Source organism: Gorilla gorilla, chromosome 11 (genome assembly GCF_029281585.2).
Source record: "Gorilla gorilla gorilla isolate KB3781 chromosome 11, NHGRI_mGorGor1-v2.1_pri, whole genome shotgun sequence".
NCBI classification, from domain to species: Eukaryota; Metazoa; Chordata; class Mammalia; order Primates; family Hominidae; genus Gorilla; species Gorilla gorilla.
In genome coordinates, this window is record NC_073235.2 from 86,093,392 (window position 1) to 86,108,779 (window position 15,388).

A 15,388-nucleotide genomic window follows, 5' to 3' on the forward strand; every position below is an offset into this window, starting at 1 on the left:
TGAGGCCCAGCCCTTCCAACATTTCCTGTATAAACTAGGAATTACCTCTAAACTAAGAATAATAACACTATCTTGAAATGTTATTAGGAGTATTAAAAAGAATGTATGCAAAGTGCCTGCACATAGCAGACCCCAAATAAATGATAGCTATTAATAGTATAAATTCTTATTTATAATTATTAATAGTATAAATATTTTATACAATTTTTAAAGCCCTCACCCAAAACAGCATTCCACAAGAAATAGAAAGAGATATATACCATTCAGATAAAGCATTTGTAAAAAGTTGGAATGTTTATTAAAATACCTATCACGCATATGAATAATTAGTGAATGTAAAAAAACATTAAAATACTCAATTGAGGTTGTATAAAAACCTCATACTAGAAAAATTAATGAACATAAGCTCTTAAGAGAAGTCAGGTTAGTGATACTGAGGAGTGGAGCCACCCTACAGACTCTCATAAACATTTCTATCTTCACTGAAAAAAACTGAACAAAGCAACTTTCTAACTACTGACCATATAAGGGCCTTGTCAAGCATATTAAATAAGCAATAAGGTCTAATATATACTGATTTTTAACATAATTTCTTATCAGAATCAGTATACTCTTTTGCCCCAAGAATCAGCAGCTCATCAGCTTATACAATTGAGCCACTTTGCTATAGACAATAAGGATACTTAACAGGTATTTGTGCTCTACCTAAATGTTCAAACCTTCCTGGTTTTATAGAAGAGATTACAATTCTCCTCTGCAGATTCTTGTTCCATCAATACAGTATGTATCCAATCCCAGTCCCTACTTTCAGATGAAATATCAATGTGGTTCTAAGACAACAGTTTAATTTCCCTCATATTCTTTTTTTCTTTCTCAAGGCTTTTTGACAAATCTTGTGTCTGATATCTACAAAGTGCTAGTTTCGATTACTCATCTCCAGTTATTTCTTTTTCTTATTGTGCCCTTATCCTCTTACTATCACCAGCTAGCTTAAAATTTATTCAACACCTATATATTGGAACCAAATTCTTGTTGTTGAAAAGTTTATTTTTAAACATTCATCATGCTTGCAAGTTATGTGTACTTCTGTTATTTCCAAGTGTAAGCTCAAAGTTTTATACTCATCCAATGGTACAATATAGAATGGAAAGTGTTCTAGAGCATGGTGGATTATACTATCCTTAGGTCCAAACTTAAACTTACTAGAAATAAAAAAATCTGCTTTTCTTTCCATTATGTCATGTTGCAAAGAGATTGGCATCCTTTATCTGTAGATGACCATGTGCCTGAGATGCAAGCTATAAGAACTAAGCAAAATTATGCACTTACTGTTGAAAATATGTGATAGTTCACTATTATTTTAAATGGGTATACTGATTAATCTCATCCCAGTGTCTCTCATTTGAAGCAAGACAATTCTTTGTTATGTCCATATATGTTCTTTACATGGAAAGAAATTTAGCATCCCTGGCCCACAAAGCACTTAATACAAATAGCAACCCTTCCTTAGTCACTGTGACTAGAAAAAAGCATTGTTTCCCTTTTTCCCCTTCATTCCAAATATTGTCATTGAGCACTTGGATAAACAAATCACATAAATTCATTTAAATAGTATTATATTTGGACAATGAAATAATCTAGTTTTATCATTTGCTAGCACTTATTTATATTCACTGAACATTTTTCCAGAATCAATTTAACTTACAATCATACACACAATATAGACACACGCTCTTAGATTCTGTGTATTACTCCACTATAACTAATGTTCTTTTACTTTTGACTAATGTTCTACCCAATTCCTAAAGTTTAATGTTTTCTATAAGAGTTTCGGCAATCCTAATTCTAATCTCCATTCCCATTTTGCTTTTATTTGATGTATTTTTGTCTCTTAGGGGTCCTTTAGTCCTGTCCTATCCCTCCGCTAGTCTTCCTGATTACTTGAAAGCGTTATGAGACAGAAACAGATCTCATAGCAATGGATTCTTTGAAGACACGGCTAAAAGGAGCATCTTTTCTTACCAGCAAATATTTTTCCTATTTGGATAAAACTTTTCAACGAATTTAACATTGCTTCATGATATTTCCTAAGGACATTCATACCTTCTATATTTAGTCCTAAAATAACACATCAATAATGCTGGTATGAGAATAATCTTCACTCCCTAGTTGCAAAGGAGGTAGATTTTATGCAATGTTTTTACAGCATGCTTAAGTGTCTCTGAGAATATTATGTAACAAGGATGACTATGAGCTACTTGATATTTCACAATGGTTAACATGTTCATTGCATTTTAAAGGTGAATTTGAAAAAATTTGAGTCAGTTCTCTCAAGACCTCTACTCAATAATTTGTGTAAACAAACTTCTGAATGATCAAACTGAACCTGAATTCCAAACTATTTCAAGCTCATCTATTTCTGTTAAGCCTATCCTTAATGGTCTTATCATTCACTCTTGCTATTTATAATACTATAGAGACTACTGTCATTCAAAAGCATGATTAACAGCATTCCTAAAAACACTGTTACTCAAATATGCTATGTATAACACTCTGAGACCACTGCTGTGTGAAAGTGCTTTGACAGTCCTGTTGATACTACTTACTTGACCACAATCTCCCAGTACCACTGATGGCACTGCTGTTTTGCTAACACAGCTAATAACAATAGCACTATCATTTTCTTACTTGTCAGAATTTGTTTTTAGACCTGGTGCTTACAGTTGATAGGCACTACAGAGTCCTAATAAATTCTCATTTAAACATTAACTAAGTCAGACTAAAAATGCCATTCCCTGACAAAAGAAAAATATTTGTATTATTAGAAAGAGCTTTGAAGTTCAAAATATTACATTCGTCTTTCACTCCTCACTAATTCATTCTTTTGCTATATAGTCAGATAATTACAAAGCTAGCAAGAAGTTCTAGAAATTAACCTAGTCTACTGTTACTTAAACTTGTGATATAGGCATATTATTAAAGGTCAGTGAGGTCCATGAGAACTTTGTTTTGTGGTTTTAATCTAATAATAATCTTTAAAAGTTATTTTACTAGCAATAGTGGCTAAACTTTACATCTAATTTGCAATTCAAGATATAGTTTAATAAAACCATTTCTGAAGTATTTTTCAAACAACTATACTGGAAGGTACATAAAAATTTTCTTCTAAAAGGAGTCTAGCAACTATTAAAACTTGAGAAATATTTCCTAAGACAGTAATGTTCTTTCTCATCAGAACTAATATGGAGTCAACCTAGATTAAAGAGTAGCTGGTTCAAAATATTCAAGGAAGAGTATATTTGTTTAGTTGACCTTGGCATCCTTACACACAATACACATTCTGGAAATATAATATATGAATGGATGAAAGGATGGATGGATGGATGAGCTAATGAATAAACAATCTCATTTGGTAATGGTATTTCAAGATTTTATAGCAAGAAACAAAAAAAGATAGGACTTCTGGATTCCATTCAGGATGTGGAAACCTGGAAGGAGTATTACTGCCACATTTACAATGATAACAACACCAACTAATACAAAAAATCTGTCAGGCAATCTAAAATTCACAATATTCTTGCTCCTATTAGAGAGCTAGCAACTAACAAATTTCTGGTTAGGCAACTAACGAGCCAAAAATCTAAGGAAAGGCAGGTGCCCCCAAGAAGAAATGATATGGAAGCAATATTTTACTTGAACAGATGCCTCTAGATGTCAGTAAGAAAATTCAACCAAAAATCTTAATGAATGCTTAAAGTTGAGTATAATAGAATACAGAAATCAGGAGGGCTTCAGGCACCAGAATACACACCCACTAGTAGGTTCTTCTTCCTGAAACTAACCAGGGGCTCACAAAAAAAGATTGGTAAGAGTTCTAAAAGAGCTTATGTGTGTGGTGTAGAAGCCTTGGGGGAATAAACAGCAACCGATGTGGGAGAGGGACAAAACTCCACTTATATTCTTCCACTAAACAGCTTGGGGGAATGGGGAAAATATCTTAGCAACTGTAGTTGGGGGACATGAACAGGAAAAACAAAAAGACAGTGCCCTGAGGGAGGGGCAGGATCATTAAAGGAACTTGAAGACGCTAGTGATCTGAAGATAACCATAGCAGCAATTAAACTGAAACCCTGTTCAATTTCTGACTGGATTGACTCAAACCTCATAGAAAAAGCGAGCAGAAAGATGTGCCCATTTCCAGGAATGAAAAGTATTTACAACTAAGGCTCTATTTGAGTTCTGTAAAAAATGTCCAGCTTTCTACAAAAATAAAGGTATGCCAAAAATAAAAGAAATAAAAAAGAAAAATCAATGTACTTTCAACAGACAAGCAATCAACAGAACCAGACTCAGGTATAATGTACTTTTAGGAACTATTAGAAAGGAAAATTAAGACTATTTTTATTATTTGATTAAAAATTTTAGTGGAAAGGGTGGAAAACATGTAAGATCAGAGGATAATTTTAGCAGAGATGGAAATGATAAGAACAAATCAAATGGAAATGTCTGAAATGAAAAGCACAATAGAGAGAAAAAGAATGCCTGTGATGGGCTTATCAGTGGACTCAACACAGTCAAAGAAAGAACTAATAAACATGAAGAGAGTTCAAATGAAATTATCTAAGTCAAAACAAAAAGAACAGAAAAACAGAAGAAAAGAGGAAAACAAGCAAACAAAACAAAAGAACAGAGCATCTGAAAGCTGGGGGTCAAAATCAAATGGTACAATATATGTATAATTAGAACGCCAGAAGCAGTAAGAAAAAGGCAAAAGAAATAGTTGAATAAATAATGGGTAAGAATTTTCAAAATTAATATCAGACACCAAAGAAGTTCAGAAAACAACGAACAGGATATATATCAAAAGGCACACACTTAGGTATATCATTTTCGAACTGCTGGAAACCAAAAACAAAAGGAAAATAAATCCACTTTTAAACATATAGATAGGCTAAAATAATGAGAAACTTGAAAATACTTAAGCAAATATATAGAAAACATGAAAACACAGATCAAGAAAGCTGAGGCAGCTGTATTAATATCAGCAAAAGTAGACTTCTGAACAAGCAATAGAATGAGGAATTTAAATGGACATTACACAACAGTGAAGGGACCATTTATCCAAGAAGACATAACCATCTTAAAGGTATATGCATCTAACAATAGAACTTCAAAATCCATTCAGCAAAAATGTATAGAATCAAAAGGAGAAATGGACAAATTCACCATTATATTTGGAAACATTAATACTCCTCTCTCAGTAATTGATAGAATAAGCAGACAGATAATCAGTAAGATTAAAGAAGATTCAAACAACACAAGCAACCAACTTGATCTAATTAACATTTACAGAAAACTCAATCTAACAGAATACATAATGTACTTTCATCAGGTTAGACCATATTCTAACTTTTTATTTAAAAGAATTTAAACTATACAAAATATGTTCTCTGATCATAATAAATTTAAACAAAAAATCATAGCAGAAAAATGCCTGGAAAATGCCCAAATATTTTAAAATTAATTCAATTATAAATAGCCCATGAATAAAATAGGAAATTTCAAGGGAAATTTAAAAGCTTTGACCTGAATTATACGAAAATATATCAACAGTTTTAGGATGCAGTTAAAGAAGTTGTTAGTGGGAAATTTGTAACATTAAATACTGATATTGGAAAGATAGAAAACAAGATATAGAGACATTTCAAATCAATCATCTAAGCTTCTACCTTAATAAAGTAGAAAATAGGACTAGAAACTCTACAAATATAAAAAGAAAATAAGAATAAACAACTTTTGCCAATAAGTTTGACAAACTAGATGAAATAAATTTCATGAAAGACAAAAACTACAAAAGCACATTTATGAGGAAACAGAAAACTTGAATAGTCATATTCTTGTGAAATAAATTTGCAGTTCAAAACCTTCCTACAAAGAATAGTCCAGGGAAAAATGCCTTTGATTATTAAGTCTATCAAACATTTATGAAGGAAATAGTATTAATTCTACAAGCACTTTAAAAAAATTGAAGCAGAGTGACTAGTTCCCCACTCATTTTATTCTAATATCAAAAGCAGACAGACAAAAAGAAGGAAAATGATACACCAACATACCCATTAACAGGAACACACAAAATATTCCTCATCAAAATAATAGTAAATTGAAATCAAAGTATTAAAAGGAAAATGCAAGACTTTTTCAACATTCAAACATCAATGTCAATCACCATATTGACAAACTAAAGAAAACACATGAACAAAAATGTGTGAAAAGTGTGACAAAATTCAACATCCATTCGCAATAATTTTTTTTTTTTTTTTTTTTGCAAACTTGGAAAGAAGGAACTTCCTCAATCCCCTATAAATTGCAAATCTACAGATCATATAATTCTTAGTGGTGAAAGACTGTTTTCCTCCCAAGATCAGGAAAGACAAGGCACACTCAGTTTCATGAATTCTTAACGTTTCCAAAAACCATGAAAAAACTCAGTGTTGTCTGTGGAGAGGAAAATCTTCTTTGTTTTAAAGTCCATAATCTAAGACTTATAAGCTCACTTGGATTAAATTCCATGGGAAAAAGATAGTTTTGGCAGTATGCATTTACAATTTCTGCCTAACCTCTTAGTGTATATTTCTTTGAGCCCTGTGTTTCCTACCTTTGACTATGGAAGTAAATGTATCTCTACACAGTGACGTAGCATTCATACTCTCTCATCAACTGATTTTTCAGTCCTGAGCCACGGTAGCTATTTTTACCACCACTTGCTACAGAATGGCTTAGGTGTACGAATTATACCTCTTGGGGAAAACTTTTCCCACACATGTAATTAATCGAATGCTAACTTGAGGCCATATGGCCAGGAAATAGCCCTCAGGTAAAAGCCACATGGATGCAAGTTTAGCTTCAATTTAGCAAGTGGACAGATACCCGTTTGGCTCTGAATGCAGAACAGAATTTAGTACAGTGAAACAAGTGCTACTTGTAGGCCTGATACTAATAATTTAACCAATAATCTTTCTAATATCTCCTACCAGACTCAACTCAGTTGCTTTGCTGTTAAAAAAAAAAAAAACACACACAACACAGAAAGATTTTTCAGTTCATAAATGCCTTAAAGACCTATAAAATCACTTTGTCTTTTCTTTTTTTAAATTTTTTTAATTTTTTATTTGTATTTTTTTATTATACTTTAAGTTTTAGGGTTGAACCTTTTCTTATAATTGAATCATTGCCCTGGAAAAGCTGCAGCAGTGCAGTCAAAGCAGTGCCTCCCCTGAGGTTATGTGTTGCCTGTAATTTAATCCTTGCTGTAGCTGTTTTTTTTTTTTAATACTATAAGTTTTAGGGTACCTGTGCACAGCGTGCAGGTTAGTTACATATGCATACATGTGCCATGTTGGTGTGCTGCTCCCATTAACTTGTCATTTAGCATTAGGTATATCTCCTAATGCTATCCCTCCTCCCTCCCCCCACCCCCCACCCCACAACAGTCCCTGGTGTGTGATGTTCCCCTTCCTGTGTCCATGTGTTCTCATTGTTCAATTCCCACCTGTGAGTGAGAACATGCAGTGTTTGGTTTTTTGTCCTTGCGGTAGTTTGCTGAGAATGATGGTTTCCAGCTTCATCCATGTCCCTACAAAGGACATGAACTCATCATTTTTTTATGGCTGCATAGTATTCCATGGTGTATATGTGCCACATTTTCTTAATCCAGTCTATCATTATTGGACATTTGGGTTGGTTCCAAGTCTTTGCTATTGTGAATAGTGTCGCAATAAACGTAAGTGTGCATGTGTCTTTATAGCAGCATGATTTATAATCCTTTGGGTATATACCCAGTAATGGGATGGCTGGGTCAAATGGTATTTCTGGTTCTAGATCCCTGAGGAATCGCCACATCGACTTTCACAATGGTTGAACTAGTTTACAATCCCACCAACAGTGTAAAAGTGTTCCTATTTCTTACTAAGGCCTTGGTGGTTCCCTGAGTTACTTTCACAGCCTCCCATTTTTCTCTGATGAGGCCATTCACTCATCTTCCTCATTGCCTATATAGAATCTGCCTAACAATGTAAAATACAGACCCTCAGCCACAGATCAAGGCTACTGGAAGTTGCAGTTACCCATGCAGGGCAAGCTGTCATGCAGCTAAATTAAAACTTTCGTCCAGGTCACAGCAAATGAAAGTCAATGGACAGTTTCCCTCCAAGGACCTAATAGAAAATTCTATAAACTACCGATGTCAAAATGCCTTGTCCCTAAACTAAAGCTCAAAGCCTTAGATCTTATCTTAAGCCAAGAGTCTCCAAATGTATATTTTGCTGAAGAAATTCCACTTTTCATTCTCTATATGCCTGGTCCATGCACCAAATGTTAACATTCCATGAGAAGACCTAATAAAGAGCGCCCCTCTTCCCATGTAGGTTCTGAAAAAACTGAAGAAGAAGAAAAAAAAAAGTGCAGACTGAGGCCAAGATACCCTTTTTATTATCATCATAGGATATGAGTTTAGGTCTGTTAGCCCCAGATATGGGAAGATGTGCACTTTCTCCTTCATCTGTCATGCTAACAGTGCCCATCCTTGGAAAAGAATAAAATCAGCAAGGTCAGGGACCTTGCTGGTAAAACAAAGAAGAGGGGGAGGTGGGCTATGCATGCCCAGTTTACTCTTTCTAAATTTACTGAGCAGGTAAGTCACTCTCTCATCTCAGGATAGAAGAAATTAAAGGAGTAGGTGTGGAGAGGCCAGGAATGGAGTGGAGCTACCTCCATCTAGAAGAAAAAATCAGAAGTTAGTATCAGCATCATTCTCTAATACACAAAACCTTAAGCAGGAAGAAATAAATAATATCTGCTTTGAAAAGGTGAAGAAAAATTACTATTAGATTACTAAATTATTGGCTGATAAAATATATCAAAACAAAAATGAATTTATTTTAAAAGTAAGTATTTGTTCAGGAAGAAAAAAGTATCTTTAAATAATAAATTACAGTATATATTTTCATAGCCAATAATTAGTCTCTATAAAATATTTGAGTTGATTAATTGCAGCGGCAAAGCAATTACTTTGTTCCTTGTGAAACAAGAGCTTAAAGTGGTAGATGTCCTTGGGTTTGTCCTTTAGAGCCACTCCTGCGAAGAATCACTCTGCAGATATTTGGCTTTTTTTTTCTTTCTTTTCTTTTTTTTTTTTTTTTAACATTTTCTCTTACTGCAGAATTTTACCTATAAATTGTAGTGTACTTTTCAAGCTCCAGCTAACTTTAATTTTTAGCAATCTTTGGTTTTCTTTTGATTTTCCTGCCAAATAACTCCAAACACTCATACTGTCTGCTTAAAAAGAGCCTCTTTTAAATTCTGAATACAGTTTTATTGTTATATTTTGACTAAGGCATTGAAGTGATAAAAAGCATCTTCCAATATAGCATTGCCGTGAAGATTATCACGGATAGGTTTTGCACGCAACAAATAAGACCTACGTATACAGAATACACAGCAAATTAGTGAATATAATTCTGCTTTTGTGGAATGAAAGACAGGATTTACCAACATATTTTGTTCTCTGTGCTTGAAGGGAAACCCAATTTTAATCTAATCCCAGGTAGATCTTAAATTTAGTGGCATGAGAAAGTGGGTAGAGAAAATCACCTTCAGAGAAAGAGACTGTTAGCTTCCATAGTGAAGTGATATTCCCAAAGAAGACCCCACCTCCTCCTTTCTTATAATGCTCAAATTACTAAAGCCTGGTCTAAAGAGGTCTTTTTATGGAAATACTGTAAATATCATTTCTGAGCTGTGTTAATGGAACAGTCTCCCCTTTATAAAGATTATACTTCATAAACAAAAATGCATAAATGGATTTTATATAAAGAAAAAGACATCTATCTAGCATATCCACATTTATGAAAACAAAAAGTTTTTTGAAATTAGTTTTTCTTCAAGCTTCATAAGTTCCCAAATTCTTAAGTATGCTTAAGATTCACTTAAGGTCAAAGTGTCTGTTCTTTCCTTTCCCATCAATAGTCCACGGCTAGCCCCTGTAAGGTAGGAAATTGGAAATAGGACACAAGATATTGATTCTCTATCCCTTCCAGAGAAAAATCCCAAGGTCACAGTTCAGATTTCTCTTCAGACTAGACAATACTTTTTAGCACTTAGCATGTTTCAGGCACTATGCTCAGACATAATCCATAAAAGTTACCGTTCCCATGCTCAAACTGGCTATTACAATCTGCACCACAAGTTCTTCAATAAAGGTTTTCACAAGGCACTATGAACACACAGAGAAAGGGAATTGAAAATTATGCAGGATATTTTGAAAGGCATCTTAGAGGGATCACTACTTGAACTGAGATTTGACAGAAAGTAGATGTTGGTTGGGCAGAGAGGAACAAGGAATAACCCTGCATGTCTGAAGATCTTCCAGGCCTCCCTGTGGGCTGCACCCACAGGAGAAGAGACATGTTATAAGACTAGGTGTTAATCCAAAGTTTTAGTCTAATCCTGAACTCAGCATCTAGACATTCCAGATTTTATTATTTAATGTGACAGTACATTGGAGGTATTATGAAGGAATCACAGGGGTTCAAGCTAGAGTCAGGCCTGAACATTAGAACTGCAGAGGGGACCAAAGAAATGGCTTTGGGAAAGAGCAGGCAAAATATATTTTTTAAAGAATTTAAAGCAATAAGCTGGGTGCAGTGGCTCATGCCTGTAATCCCAGCACTTTGGGAGGCCGAGACTGGTAGATCATCTGAGGTCAGGAGTTCGAGACCAGCCTGGCCAACAGGATGAAACCCTGTCTCTACTGAAAATACAAAAATTAGCCAGGCGTGGTGGCACATGCCTGTAATCCCAGCTACTCAGGAGGCTGAGGCACGAGAATCTCTTGAACCTGGGCGGCTGAGGTTGCAGTAAGCTGAGATTGCACCATTGCACTCTAGCCTGGGCAGCAGAGAGAGATGCTGTCTCAAAAAAAAAAAAAAAAAAAAATTAAAAAAAAATTTAAGGCAATAGAGTCTTGTTTGGCAACTGCCTGGTGATTGAAAAACAAAATATAAGATAACTTCCAGGTTTCTGGTTTGAGCAACAGTGGGAGTGGATCATTTGTGGAGATAGGGAATACATTAGAAAAAGATTAGGAAAGAAGGAAATATGTCCATTTTTAGACATAATAAATTTGAAGTACCTATGGGGCATGGAAGTAGATATATATAGGAAGCAGTTAGACACACCCATCTGAAAGAATATAGATTAGAAGAAAAACAACAGCAATAACAAATATTAATAGAGATAATCAAAGACATTTGAATGACCATATTACAGCTACTCTTTAAAGTATTTATATAGTTTATCTTATTTAAATCTTACAAAATATGATGAAGGTATTATTCTCATTTAACAAATTAGAAAATAAAGAATTAGAGAAGTTAATAATTTGCCTAATGTCACTAGTTGGCAGCCAAAAGAAACCAGGATTTGATTTCACATGATCTAATTCCCGAGCCTCCCTTTATTACTGATGCCAATATTAATATTGTAATTAAAATCACAAGCACATTTATAACCTCAAAATTTATCACATTATTCAATATCATTTTTATGACAGTAATTCAGCCAAACAATTGAATTTCTCTGACTCCATCTATAGCCCCGTACTCCTTCAATATTTAGTGTGGGAAACCCAAGCTTCCTGTCATGTTAAGACTTGAATCATTTTGAGGAATGCTTTATTTTGCAGTTTGCCATTCTGCAAGAAGAAAACTAAACCCAGTGGATTTGAATTTTTCTAATCAGCTAAATTATCTACACTATATGTGATGATGGGTTAAATCAATATAAATACACTGAGTTCATTTTACAGTATAAGTAAACAAACTCAGTTTAATAAAATATATTTCATAACATCATAATAAATGTAGCTTACAAGATTAGCCCTTAAACTACATTTTCAAGCCCGGTTTCTTCAGCTTAAATATCAGTAAACATAGGTGAGGATCTTGTAAATAATGTAAATGATGATGATAGTAATTATAGTAATAACAACAGCCAGCATATATTATGTGCCTACAAAAAAAAACAAGCAATGTCCAAAGGACTTCAAGCAAATGATCTCTTTTAATCCTCACATTTCACAGATGAGGAAACTGAGAAATAAAGAGATCAAGTAATTTACATAAATCACACAGTAAATTGGTGGAACCCAGGTTTAAGCAGAGTCTATCTAAAGTCAAAGGCCGCAGTAAGCATGGTTTAATCCTAAAAGACCTTTTGGACACCAGCTTTTTGAGTACTGAACTTCTGTGATCACTAGCATGTAAATGCTTTTCCATTTTTCCTTTCATATTTTTATTCACAAAGGCAGTAGAAAGCCCAGAATTTTTATAAGACTTCCTAATAAATAAAATTGTCATTTATGTTTTTATGAGTAATTTTAGGGAAATAATTAAAAGCCCATAATTTCTGATTTTCATAGGATCATGTAGACAAAGTTTCAATTATTTCACAAATAGTAAATACAACATCTACTTAAAATAAGCAGTTTCCTTGTAATTCTACTTTAAACTATCATTTTATTTCTCCAATGAGCATGAAACCCCCTGCAGTGTACAGATCAAATCACCATCATTGAAAAATACAGTATAAGTAGTAAAAATACAAAGTAGAATATAAAAAGCCACTTCTGACATGAGTATTTTGTGTTCACTTTCTCTGACCAATTCTATCATATTTAAGAATATGATACATATAGCTCAAAAATCCAAACAGATCTTTTCCTTTTCACATACTGAAAATAGTTTTTCTATCACTAATAATGCTCACTGAAAATGATTCAAAAGTACATACAAATATAAAGAAATCAAGTCATTTGGTCTCCCACCAATCTGAGCAACACCTCATTTGCTTACATTTTGGTCATTCTGTCATGCATCTTTATATGTGTACACATGCACATGCATTTACATGAATATTAATATCCCTACTGCATATTCTTAAAGCATGTCATGCATTCAATTTTTATCATACCTACCTTCCCTATCTTCTTTACTTACCTCCACAAGAGTATCCTACCCCACGTGCTGGCTCACTTAAAGGGAACCATATTAAAAATCTAAATCCTTCTTATTTTTCTTTGTGCTCTTATAATCCTATATAAACTGCCAATTATGGAATGGCTGGTATAATTCTAATTTCCTTTTTTTTTTTTGAGTGGAGTTTTGCTCTTGTTGCCCAGGCTGGAGTGCAATGGCATGATCTCAGCTCACTGCAAACTCTGCCTCCCGGGTTCAAGCGATTCTCCTGCCTCAGCCCCCCGAGTAGCTGGGATTACAAGCATGTGCCACCCCCGCCCCGCCCAGCTACTTTTTTATTTTTAGTAGAGACGGGGTTTCTCCATGTTGGTCAGGCTGGTCTCAAACTCCTGACCTCAGGTGATCTGCCCACCTTGGCCTCCCAAAGTACAGGGATAACAGGCGTGAGCCACTGTGGTCGGCCTAATTTACCTTTCTAAAGGTTGCATAATACTCTCTAGGATGGCTATTCACTACTCAGCCATTCTCCTCTTGATGTCACGCACTTTGCTTCCAATTCTTAGTCACTGGAACAAAGCTGGAACAACATCCTTTTGCGTATGTTGTTAAAATTTGGTATGTTTATTTCTATGTACTAGATTTCCAGTTGTGAAATTGCTGGCTTAAATGATGTATGCATTATTAAATTTTAATATATGTTGCCAAACTGTCTTCCAAAAATGTTGAAACACTTTCTATTTTTATCAGCAATGTAAGAGGATGGCCAGGTGTCTATCCCCCAATTCCTTCCATGAGAGTTATTTGTAATTTTGGTCAGTTTGATGGATATAATAGCTCATTGTCACTTTAACCTGTGTTTTACTGTTAGAGAGTTTGAGACTATTCATGTTTTGTTGGCCATTTGGACCTGCATTTCTTTGTACTGTTTATTCATAGACTTTGCCACTTCTTCTTTTGGTTATTTTTCTTTTCTTGTCAATTTGTTAGACCTTTCTGTAAATAAATAAAAATCCTTCATCTGTTATCAATATTACAAACAATTATTTTTAGAGCTCTCTCTTATTCCTTAACATTTCTTAGGGTATGAATTGTCAATCAAAGATTTTTACTTTTTTAGATAATCATAGCTGTCTAATTTTATTTTATAGCATCTGGATTTCTAGTCTGGATTTGGTTTTTGCCTACCTTCTTACACTTGCAGAGTTCTAGAATTATATTTTGCAAGATTCTTTTTAAAAAAAATTCTTATCTTTCCATCTTCCATCTTTTTTTTTTTTTTTAGTGTATATTGGGAAATAGCATCCATTTTATTTTCTTTGGGGTGGTATCCTGTTGTTTCTGGATCACTGGTTAAATACTCTTAATTTTTCTCACTGGATGTTCACTATAATTTTTGTATTAGATCTTACATATCATATGATCCTATGTTTTTTTGAGAAATTAAGACATTCACAATATTTTGCTAGGCCTTTCTTGACTTTTAAATTGATTTGTTATTGGGAGTTTTACCCAAGACCTTCCAGATTTCACTAGGCTTCAGATGTAAATGAAGTCTCACTGATAGTTATACTTACATTTTTCTACTAAAAAGCTAATTTTAGCATTAGAAAGATAAATTATCAGGAACTAAATCTAATGCTCTAAGCTCCCATGCTTAAATAGCAAGTCCATTTATTTGTGGAGTCTCCCTCCTCCAAGTATTTGTGGATATCATGAAGGAAAGTCTAATACAGTTGTCATAGTGAATACTTCCTACTTACTGCTAATGTGGGTTCTGAGCCTACAGTCTACCTCCCTTGCCACTTCAATGCTCTTTAACCCACAACTCTACTTCCAATAGCTAAGCCACCAATACTACTTTAAAACTCGACTATCTAGAAAACAGCAGGTCCTCCTTATGCCTGCAGAACATGAAGAATCTTCTTACATCTGCGTATGCAAAATTAGAAGGGAGGCGGAGGGAGGAAAATGAGATAATCCACAAGGTAACTTTGGACCTAAAGTGAAGCAGAAGCTACAGAAATAGCTGTTTAATTTCACGCATGCTATTATTTTCCTTCCAAAAGCACATACTTGTCAGCAGGATGTCTAGGTAAGTAGTGGTTTCAATATCAGCTGCCATGTTATCTACCAAACAGCTATATACTTGAGCCATGCAGCTGAGCCCAGCAGCCTAGGTCAGATTCTCTCCTCTTCCTATGGAAAACTTTTTCTCACTAGTGTCTCAGTAATTTGGCTTCTATCAACTCTATAACCAACCCCACAAATACATTTCATACATCTGAATTCCAATGTTAAAAGAAATTTTTTTCCTTCTCAGTGGTCTCATAAGGCCAATTTAAAACAATAGATGGACA